We start from the raw sequence: 11,620 nt of genomic DNA on the forward strand, positions 1-11,620 counted from the left end.
ACACAGCCGGGGACCAGCGCGTGCCTGTCGTCTTCCCACCTCAGCACCACCGGCCCCCCAGTTCCTGCCTGCGTGGCTGTCAGGTGGCCCTGACCCATCGGTCCCTCCGACGAGCTGCCAGAGGGCCACCGGAGTGCACAGGGAGACCAAAAGGAAACAAAGGGGGAAAAATCAGGTCGCTGAGCAACCCAGCTCCTAAGCCAGGGAGGCGCTGTTTTTACACCAGGATGGTGGTTGCCGTGGACTCTGCAACAGCCTAAGAGGTCCATGTCCCAGCCAGGCCAGCGGAAGTCCTGAGGACATGGCGACCCGGGGATCCAGACAGTTGATCAGCCAGGCGCTGGCTCTAGGAGCAGCCACATGTCGTCTCCATGGGGGCAGCTTCACCACGACCACGAAGCCCCCAGCCCAGGGCCCGTGGTCCACAGCGTGGCTTCGAACCTGCCACCACCATTGTGGAGGCAGCTCTGGGGACGTGAGGCGACTTCCATGAGGGGGTTGGGACACAGTGGGCAGAGGCCAGCACTGGGCGCTGGGGGTGGCAGAGGCCCTCGGTTCTGAGGAGTCATGGGTCAGAGAGGGAGAGTCCCTGAAGACTGAGATGCTAGCACAGGCCCCAGGAGCAAGAGGATGAGTCATTGAGATGGCACATTCAAAGGGCAGATGAGAAAGGCAGTATCCTTCACCTGAGGAACAGGTGTGTATGTTTGTGTGTGCATGTGTGCGTGTGTGTGCACATGTGTGTACATGCATGCAACCCCTCCCCTCCCAAGCGAATCTACAACACGCAGGATCCCCAGATGAGCCACGGCCTCCCCTCAGATTCCCAGTGGGCAGTCCCAGGCGGCTCCCTCAGGCAGAGGGTGGAGGGGAAGGGCTGGAGGTCAGCCTGGAGGACAGAAGGAGTGAGATGTGGCAGGCATGCGAATGGGGCGCGAGACTGGAGATGTCTGTCCTCATCACTCCATAGCACAGTCCAGACCCACCACCCGCCATGCAGCTGCCTCCAGGGCGACACTGGCTGCCACTGTCCCTGGCATGGCCCTGTCCTGGTGGGGGCGGGGGAGGCACCTCTACATGTGTATCCCACTCTCTCTCCCACTCGAGCACTGGCAGGCCCCTTCCAGGCACCAGCCAGCACCGGGTATTTATTTATTTAGTCATTTTCCCTGTCCCTCTAGGAGGCTGCATCCAGTCTCCAATTCAATTCACCCAATTACAGAGCATTCAAAAATCAGCCAGTCTACATTGTTATTCTGGATTCCAAGTCCAGTCTGTGCATCCCACAATCTCTGCTTACAGGATTACAGGAAATAGTCCAAGAAATAAGTAAATGGACATTTGAATGAACGGAGGAGCAAGTAAACGAGTAGGTGGATTGAGTGGGTGAACAGCGAGTTTGTGAGTGGATGGTGAGGGAGAGTGTGAAATCCTGTATTCTCTCAGCATAGTCCACATGTGTCTGTGTAAACCTCATCAAATCGCAGCCCTAGACTTAACTGAAATACTGGAGTGTCGATTTTGCTGTCTGTGGGACAGGCCAGCTCCCCTGTTCACCGTCCTGGGGCTGGAGGGTCCTCTCCTCTGATTTCAAGTGTGTATCTTCGCTGCCCACCCAGCAGCCCTTGTAAACATCATCTTGTTTGGTACTTTGGAGCCCTGCCAAGCCAGTCTGTGGTGGTAGATTCTCAACAAAGACATGCTTTCCACCGGAGAACCAGACCTGGTCCAGCAGTGTCCTTGTGTCCTGGCATGAGTCTGCCAAGGCGGCCCCGGCTGGCTCCAGCCTCCTGTGTGGCCATGGGCCCTGCAGGGGCAGTGCATGGCCTGGACTGCTGTCCACTCTGGGTGTGAGGGCCTCAGGACACATCTTACCTGTTACCTGACCTTCTTCATTGCTATTGTTTGGTGGCAACAGAATCTTCAGACCATCTAACACTTTTTTTTTGCCAGAGAAGGAAACAGTTTTATATTTATCTTGGCTTTGTTTATTTTTACGGTTTCCACGGTGTGAGGTAGATGCACGCATGCACTGAAGTCCAATGCAACAAGGGAACTCCTGTAGTGGCCCGCACAGCTCCTCTCTCCTCTCTCCACCAGCAGTGAATACAGCAAGATTTTCACTTATTCTTCACGCTCTCTATCTAGACGTGTGTCTGGGATGAACCAGAGGACGTGAACGGGTGTGACTCACTGTCTGGGAGACCCACCTCCACACGCCATCGATTCAGGGCCCCTTCGGGCTGGCTTTACGTCAGGTGCACACCGCCATCTCGTGGCCAGCGGCTTCTCCAGCTCCCAGGCGGCAGTCTGCCCAACCCTCTAATGAGGCCCACCCACAGTGCCCCCGCCCGTCTACCCTCCCCGTGTTTATGCCCTTCCCTTAAATTATGCCTGTGTTGTGCCCAATTCCCCCCTGAGCCCCGCCACTGAAGATGTGCACAACAGTCTTCTTAAACAAAGCCGGGTACATTGTGGTGTTCAGTGAGTGAGAAGCTTCGCTGCCCTGTGATGAAGGCACCCAGTCCTGCTGGCTGGACTCACCCCTGCTCCTCACCAGTGCTGGGACTCACCTCTGCTCCTCACCAGTGCTGGGAGGCCAGCCTGCATCCACTCACTCCACGAACGCTGCATCTGTGGTTCCTGTGGCAGATATTTCCGCCTTCCATCCCGACCAAGCCAAGTGACCGGAGCAGACGGGGGTGACACCTGCAGGTGGTTTCATAAAACAGCCCGGCCCAGATTTCTGCAGGGTGACAGCACATGGCCTAGTGGTGGAGTGCTTGCCTCGCATGCATGAAGCCCTGGGTTAGATTCCTCAGTACCACATACACAGAAAAAAAGCCAGAAATGGTGCTGTGGCTCAAGTGGTAGAGCTCTAGCCTTGAGAAAGTCCAAGGACAGTGCCCAGACCCGGAGTCCAAGTCCTAGGACTGGTAAAAAAAAAAAAGGTAGGAAAACAAAGGCTTCCTGGTTCCAGCCTTGCCCCTACTCCATCCTTTGACTGTATTGGGTCAGGCCAGTGTCCGTGTCTTCCAGCCAGAGTCGGCATAGCAGACGCCAGCCCCAAAGGCCACACCCCTGTAATAGTGACGGAAGAGAAGGCAAATTGTGTGGAACAAGCCCAAAAGTTATCGCAGTTTCTTGTCTGCTTGAAAAGATCACCCACTTCAGTCTGTTAAAATCCTAACTTTATGATTAGCCACGAATGTGGCTTTCGTGGTTTAAAGAACAAAGTCATGTGGCTGCCCTGGAGGCTGCTGGGGCCTGAGAGGCTCCAGGAAGAGAGGGCTGCTGAGGCCTGCGGGCGGGCAGGGAGCCTGCACGGTCCCGGGACTGGACAGTCGGGGGAGAGAGGACCTGGCCCAGGGCGCCAATGGCTTTCCTGGGTCTGAGGGTTTCTAAACAACTTGTAGCATTTTGCACAGCTGAACCAGTTGCCAGCTGAGCCTGTTCCCAGCACAAAAATTCTCCCCAGGGTCGGGTTTTAGGATTGGAAATGATCAATACTCAACACCAGAGGAGAATGCCACCCGAGGACACTCAAGGCCTCGCCCAGGGCGGAGGCCAGGGAGCAGGGCTGGGGGAAGACCTGTGTGGAAGACAGGCCTGTCCAGAGTGCACAGCCGTGGCTGGGTGGAACACCCATGGAAAAGGGGGACGGCCCCGGAAAAACTGCTTTGCGTGCAGCAGGGGTGAGGGTGGAATTCCAAAAGGGTCCCACCCCGACGGTGAGGACTCGAGCCCTGCCACGGCACCCCATGTCCTCCCGTGTGGCCAACCAGATCAGAGACAGCACGCAGCCACGGGAGCACTCGCTAAAATCCAATCAAACCTAGCATGGCCCCGGGAAAAGAGGCCTTCACCTCCATGCCAGCGCGGGTCTGAATGGTTCCCTGAGCTGAGATACAGGCCTCAGCGGCCCCGTTACTGCTGGAGGTCCCCAGAGTGGTAGAGTGGGGTCCTTGTGTGTGGATTCTTGAGGATTCCTAGATCTGAAGCTGCCTCTGTCCTTGCTTAGCCCTCGGAGCTCCTTGGCTTGGGCACCATTGGTGCTCTGGAGCTGATGCCCTGCCCGACCCTGGCCGGGAACAGCGGTGTCCAGTCACTACGGGGCAAGCGGCTGCCCCAGGAAGCCTCTCCCAGCCAGCCGTGGCTCCTGCACCTCCGGGAACCTCGTGTTTTGATGGGGCCTGTGTGGGATCTCCTGTTCGTTTCCTGAGGGAGACCTGTGTTCAGACCCCAGCTCTTTCCATGTCTATGCCTGTGATTTTGAGAAAATTGCTTAGTTCCTCTGAGCCTTTGTTTCCCTTTTCTGTCAGATAAGGATAATAGCCTCATTCTCCTCCTGCCTCCCCCTAATGCATATCACTGTCAGTTGAGCTATCCTGCAATTGTATGTATTTCAGAACCCTGCGTTGTGCGTGGTGTGTGTGTGTGTGTGTGTGTGTGTGTGTGTGTGTGTGTGTGTAATATATTATGTGTATGTATCTATATGTATCTATATGTAGATGGAAACATCATTTCTGTCAAGCGAGTGAAAAAGCCACTCTGAGGAGGGAAGAAGATTGCAGGAAGAATGGACATGGAATAAACCCAGGAGTAGCGCGTGGTGGGATGCGGCCGAGGGGGGGTGAACGGGGGACACAGGGCACACAGAAAGGCTGGCGGCAGGGAGGGAGGGCGGGGCTGGCGTCACCCACTGTCCTGCCTGGACCCAGTTCTGTGGACTCCTCGCTGGAGTGGAAGCAGGGCTGGAAGGTGAGCCTCTCCGTGGAAGGAGACAGAACCGCCGGGCTAGCAAATGCTTTGTGAGTTTGGAGCTTGCAGTGGTTTCCGGCCACGATTCCTTTCGGAAGGAGGCAGTGGGCTGAGGATGCAGAGGACCTGATTTTTAACCTTGCACACTCACTGACAGCAGCGACTGCCGGGGCCTCCAGCGCAGGAAACTCAAGTCCCAGATTGTAGTCTGCAGGATGGTCCAGACACCACAGTGCCTCTCGCAGGCTTCTAGAATGTTGTAGATGGTAAGGCTCAGGTGGGAAGTTTTCTTAGGACCTCTCTGCCCTTGCCTGTCCCTGGCCTGGCCTGGGGTTTGGCCTGGCCTGGGGTTTTGCCAGGCCTCATGGGCGAGGGTGCGGAGAGCCTGCGGAGAGACTGGGTGTGCAGTTTCCGTGCAAGTGGCTCTCACTGGGGTGTCAGCATCCCGCGCAGGCTGTCTGTTCCATGACGCACGCAGGATTGGCCACGAGGCTTAAAGAAAAGTGGGCGCCTGCTGCTTTTTAACCATTGAGGGCCCTGGAGGCAGTTTGCGGTGCGGCTGTCTTTTCCAGCAGGAGAAAGAGAACCTCATGGGGACTCCCGGTGGTGCCTCTTTCTGTGTGTTCCCGCGGGACCCCCGGCTGTCTGTCCACTCTTGGACAGGAGTATGCGCAGGCGGGAGCAGACACTGCAGTCTTTTCATCCGTCTCCCTTGCTTTCTCACGTACTGGAGAGTGGCCAGACTCGCAGCTTCAATTGGTTCAGGACATCAGGTTTCTGTGGAGTAAATGGAAACTACAACAGTGGAGGAGGTCTTCCCCTTAAACTTTCAGCCTCCTGACAGTGTGGAGTCCAGATGGTGTCTTTTCTTCTTTGGTGGGCTCTGTAAGGAGTTATAGACTTAGGATGCAGGGCTCTGTCCCCAGCAGGCCCTGTTCTTGCGAGCCTGGTGTCCCCAGAGCACATGCTTTGAGTTCAGTCTCTGAGCTCTAGGCATCTCCCAGCATTTGAGACTGAGGAGACACACATGATAGAAATGAATATTGGAATAGAAATTAGTTCCTGAGTTCACAAACAACCCTCAAGTACATAAAAGTCATTTAAATACTGACAGTGGCGGGCAGGTAGATCCAACTGTGAGAGTGCTTTGTCTCTGCAGCGGATGCTCTAGGGTTTGCCAACAGAGCACGGATCCAGGTCTGGTCTGTCCCTGAGGTGAAGGAGGGGCTGGCAGGAATCCTATTGGTGTGAAGTCTCACACGGAAGAAGCAACAGAATGTGCATCAAAATCGGTTAACCAGGCACACACGCGGCGTGCCTGGATCAAAGCTGGTGGTTGTTGTTTTGGGTGTTTTTTTATAAACTCAGTAGTAGTAAAGGAATTGCTTTTCAGATATCCATATCTTTTCCTTTATGGTATCTGTTTCAGTGAGACTGCAAGCAAGTTAAAAAAGACAAAGTCTTCCATTTCTATCTACACTCAACAGCATATGAGTGTTGGGTTTTTATTTTTGCTTCTTCTTCTTTTAAAAAGATCTTTAGTTAGTTGGACGAAGGGGTTCATTTCAGTGTGTCTGTGGATGAGTGCAGTGCATCTTGGGTGCGCAGTTATGGAAGTGAAACTTAAACCCAGGACCTTGGGAGGACGGGGGAGGGGTGTTCAGTGACATGGGGAGGGGACGGGAGGGGCGAGCGTCCGGAGAGGACTGAGAGGATGCAGGCCTCTAGTCAGAGTCCACGCAGGCATGAGGGCAGGCGTCAGAGCCCGAGCGTGCAGGGCTCCACATGCAGGCTTGTGTGGGGACTCAGCGATTGTCCTTAGCGGACGGAAGGCAGCCCAGGCCCTAGGTGTTCGTACACTGTCACCCTGAGCAGCAGGAGAGGTGGCTCAGCCGACCTGAGAGACGACCTTAGAGGGTGACAAAGCCCTGGCCCCATTAGGAGATGGTAAAGTCCTACATGGCAGGACATACAACCCACACCCAGAAGTCTGAAACAGTTCCCTTGCTTTCCTCATTTCATGAGGTCTCACCAGTGCACACGCGTCCAAAACCGAGTATCTCCTACAAGAAGTTGAATGCTAGCGTGGCACAGGCCTGGGGAGAGGCTCGTTTAGAGGTGCAGTGGGTGGTGATGCACGTTAGGAGCCAGATTCAAGCAGGAAGTTGTCTCTCGAGTGTGAGCAGCCATTTTCTTCGAGTAGCGTGTTTTCTGTCGTTTTAACTTACCTATTCCCTGTACACACGCGCGCACACACACTCACACACGTGTACACGCGCACGCACTCCTGCGCTCCCAAATGTCATGAAGAGCCATTAGCAACATGGATACCATTTGTAGCTTTTTTGCCTTTAAGCAGTCTAGGGGGATGTCTTAGTACTTCATAGAAAGTTGAACATCGTTAAATATTTTTAATCATGTTTGACTCTGGAAAATAAGCTCGACTCCTAATTTATCTATGAAACACTAAATTACTGCAGGTAAATGATGTGTGGGCCATCAATCCTGACGACGGCGTGAGCCTGCTTCTCCAGGGAACCAGGGAAGGAAGGGGCTTCCAGGGTCCTAAGCTTAGGGACTGCAGAGCGGCTCTTCCCGGCCCTGCCGCTTCCCGTGCTCACCAGCAGAGGGCACCCACCGCCTGGTATGGAAACGGAAGACTGAAGCCAATCAGCATGAAGAAAACCAAAGCTGATTCCACAGGAGGAAGGGATGTCACCAGAATCCCTTACTTCTGGGCGGATTTACGGCTTGTGCCTGGCTGCCCAGCTGCCCAGCGGTTGATGACAAGTCACACATGAGTGATTTCCCAGGGAAACAGAGGTTTGTCTTTCCCATGCATTTGTCTGCAAATATGTTGCTGGTCCCCGAGGACCCCAGCTCACCCTCAGGACTAGCTGGCCCCCAGCATTTGCGTGGTAAAGCTGTCACCTCACCTTCCCCTTCTGCTCAGTGCTGAGGTGGCAGCTGAGCCCTACTCTGACCCCCCAGTCACCAGGGAGGTGGCAGTGCCTCCTCAGCTGGGTAGCAGTGTGGCCTTTTAATCCTTCACGGGAATGGGACATGCTGCTCACCGAGCTACAGCAGTGTCCTTGTGCCGCTGTGACCTCCTGGAGCTAGCACCCATTTTCCTCACGGAAACCATGTTTCTACTTGAGCCCCCCTTTTTTTCATGGAAACCCTGATTCTACTTGAAAGAATGGTGGGCACGCGGTTGCCATTCAGACCTGTGTTTTGTGCTGGGCAGTTTCTCTACACATTGTGAGCTGTCACTCCAAGAGAATAAATGACAGTGTTTGCTGTCTGGGTTAACACTTATGCTTTGAAGGGGAGCCTTCCATGGGCCACTGTGAGCTGGGCCTTCTGGAAATGGAGCCATAGAACCTCCATCTTAAGATGGACAGGGGTTTTCCTGAGCTTGAGCTGCGTCCCTGGAAGGCTGCGGTCTCTCTAAGCAAGTGCTTTGGGCATCTCCGTAGCCACAGTTGCCCAGTGGCCGAGGACCGGGACTGCCCATGGCAATGATGATAGGCTGGTCCGGGGGTTCCACAAACACAAAGAAGTCATCAGGAAGAGGAGCGGCGGCTTGATGGTGGAATACCAGTCACGAACACAAAAGGCAGAGACAGTGCCCGGCTCTGAGTTCAAGCCCAGGACCAGCGCACACACAAGAAGACATAAAATGTCTGCAGATGGGTTCCAATCCCATGTCACACCTCCGTGCTACACAGAGAGGAGGAATTTCCATGATCTACCGAGATCCTGTCAAAATGCTTGACCCGTTCCAGGCAGTTTTCCTCACTGGCGGCCTTCAAAGCAAACCCTCAGACAGGGGGCAGCGAGGGTGAAGACCCGTCTATAGTGAAGCCACAAACTGAGATCTGCAAAAGCCACGCAGTGCCCGTCCTCTCCACGAGTCTCCTCTGGTTCTGAACGCGTGGCTGTCTTTCATGGCAATACATGGCGCATGTTGATTTGTAATAGGTTCCCCTTGTTAACATGAACTGATAACTACCTTCGAACTGTCTCAGCATTGGTTGTCAATGAACTTAATGTCAATGCACAGAGCGAACATAAACGGAAGCTCTGTGAGGCCCCTCATATGTTTCAAGAGATCAGGAGGAATTTGCCAACCATGAAGAATGAGAGTGGGGATGGGGACAACCCAGGTCAGCTTGGGAGAGGGGACAGTCCCTCCTCCACACTCCCTAGGCTTTGAAAGCAGACTTGTCTCTCTTGACCGTGAGCGTGCCTCTGCCTGGCCCCTTCTCTGTCTTCTCTGCAGGCGTCCCTGCTGCCCTTGGCTTCCTTGAGTCTAGCGGCATCAGCCAGGTACATCTTGCCCTGCCCTTCCCGTGGTGTCATGCGTGTGTACGTACATATGTGCATGCACACGCCCCAGGCCTCTTGTTTCACATGGAGAGCGTCATCCTAGCTGAGGACATCAGCAGTGACCTGGTGAACAAATCAGGACGTGTCTGAGGTGGGGGTGGAGGCGCCTGGCTTCGTGTCGCCACCCTTAGTACCCCTGCTTCCGGGCTCCTCTCCCATTTGAAGGTCCCAGAGGCTCTGGGCCACTTTTGGGCTACTGGTTTTATAGACACTTCGTCCTTCACGTCCAGATTAGAGGGTGATTGTCAGTGTTGTGCTCACTACACCACCCACGGCCAACCTGTCGGTGAAAGGTGGCACCGTTGACATTTCCCTTGCACGGTTGTCAGGTGGCAGGGAGGACGCCGAGGCGAGGCGGGGGACAGCATTCTACCCCCATGCTGGCTGAACCATGGCTCCAGGAAGTGACTACAGATTCCAGCTCAGGCAGGCTTGCCTGTGCTCTGAGAAAGTCACAACTTAAGCTAAGTGTGTTCCGTATTTTTTAAAATGTATCACAAAGATTTTGAGCCAACGTGTCTCAGTGTCACTCCTCTCTCCCATCTCTCCCTTACCTCTGTGCTTAGAAAAAAAATCAGAAAATCTAGGTTTCTGTTCCTTTCATCTGTGACTAAAAATAAACCAAATAAATAAATTAGTAAGCAGCTCCACTGGTTTACAACTTGAGAATTAACTGGCTTCAAAGTCAGAAACTTGTTAGGGGTGGTAGGGGAGGCAGCCCTGTATATTTGAAGTCATTCATTTGCATTTGAGTGTTTTACACTTGGATTTAGGTTCCAGCCTGCTGGTTTGATCACCAACCCGCTTCTGCTGAATGGTTCAGATCTTCCTTGCATAAGCTAGCCCATATATGTATACATGTGTATATACATTATTTACATTTTAATCATACCCCTGTGCTTTTCTAAGTATTGTTTGCAGCATGTTTTCTGACAATGCCAGGGAATGTTCTTCAGTGATTCAGAAGTCATCGAGTGTCGGTAACCTGTAGCTGATTTCGTCAGCTTCATCAGAGCTACGGTGTCTACCAAGAATCCTTCTGCTTTTGTGGCGACGTTGGTTGTTGCTCATTCGTGACACCCAGAGCTCTGTGGCCACTCGCACCTAGCCCGTGCTCTCCGCAGTGGTTACATTTATACGGTGGACTGTGTAGAAAGCCATTGCTTGTGTGGAAATAGCCAGGCACGTGAGGAAGAAGACTGCCATGTTGGAAATGAATCGCCCAGCATGTGACCTTGGGCTTTGTTCCCATCTAGGCCAGTGTCCCCAGACAGGGCCTTCCCAGCCTGACCCTGTCAGGAAAACCCTTCTGCATTCACTGTGCAGGAAAAGAAGGCAGAGAGGGGGGTGGAGGGGCGTGGGCTCTCAGTATTTTCAGGCAGACTTTGTGGCGCCCTTCCCCCCCCAGCACAAAGGGCAGACACACACGCTTCCACAGTGCAGCCGCACCCGGGACGGGACGGGAGCATCCACTCCTCATCCATTTTGACTTTTGTTTAGTTTCTAAAGTGTTCATCCCCCGTGGCTGGCTCACATTTCCCCTCCCACAAGCCACATAAAGAGGGATGGCTGACCCCACTGGACCTCCGTGTCTAGTTCTCTGTCCCGAGCTTGTGTTTGGAGCCCGAGCACTGACTGGTGCACCCAGTGGAGAAGCAGACCCCGGCATCAGCAGACCCCGGCCCTGCAGCTGCTCCCTTCCATGCCCTCTGAATGCCCAGGATCAGATTTACATCTGCCCCCGGGCCAGGGCAGGCTTAGCCAAAGCTGTCTGTGCTTGCGTATTTGCAAACAGAACTGTGCACTCAGATGACACAGCTTTATGGACTGGACTTGGCGTCAGTGCGTGCATCTCCCCAGCCCCGCTGCAGGAAGGGCTGCACCAGGCCCATCACCTCTGTCTGCTCTGTGGCTTGGGCAGGGCTTCCTGCATCCCTGGGGCACAGGACGTGGGTCAGGCAGAGACACTGCAGCACTCAGCTCGCAGGCCGCTGACCCACACACCCCTGCCCCTGGCAGGCATGGAGGCCCCCAGCCAGCAAGGCACAAAGAGTTCATTTTCTGTACATGTCAAACATTTTGCCAAAAAAGGGGATACAGTATGACTGCAGGCCAGCATGCACTCTGAGGGTGGCACTGCAGGAGCAGGACGCCCGAGTCACAACCCCGGTCGAGACACCTCCGTGTCCCCGGCTCTCGTCTGCTTCCACAGCTACGCATGCTACATCTCAACACTCCTGGCTAATCAATTCGTGGCAGCTCATGAGCCTCATGGCTGGACACTGGTCAAGTTTTCAATCTTCTAATTGAACCTGTCAAAGAGAACGTGATAAGTTATTGACAGGTTCAATGGCAGCGGATTTCACTGCAGAGCAAGTTATTGTCAAATGGTACGATGTTTCCTGTGTTCAGTGGATTTCAGAGACCTTCAATGTTTTCCGTATGAGATTTAACAGCACATAAATAA

At 54.0% G+C, this 11,620-nt stretch overlaps 1 long non-coding RNA gene across 1 annotated transcript; it reads left to right on the plus strand.

Moving 5' to 3' along the window:
• The first annotated feature begins 654 nt into the window (after positions 1 to 654).
• Positions 655 to 9,799, plus strand: LOC150059441 (uncharacterized). Its single transcript, XR_016536449.1, has 2 exons — positions 655 to 697; positions 7,242 to 9,799. It is a non-coding gene; the product is annotated as an uncharacterized LOC150059441 (long non-coding RNA).
• Positions 9,800 to 11,620: the final 1,821 nt, after the last annotated feature.

This window comes from Megascapheus bottae, chromosome 8, assembly GCF_031878675.1.
Source record: "Megascapheus bottae isolate mThoBot1 chromosome 8, mThoBot2.hap1, whole genome shotgun sequence".
NCBI lineage: Eukaryota > Metazoa > Chordata > Mammalia > Rodentia > Geomyidae > Megascapheus > Megascapheus bottae.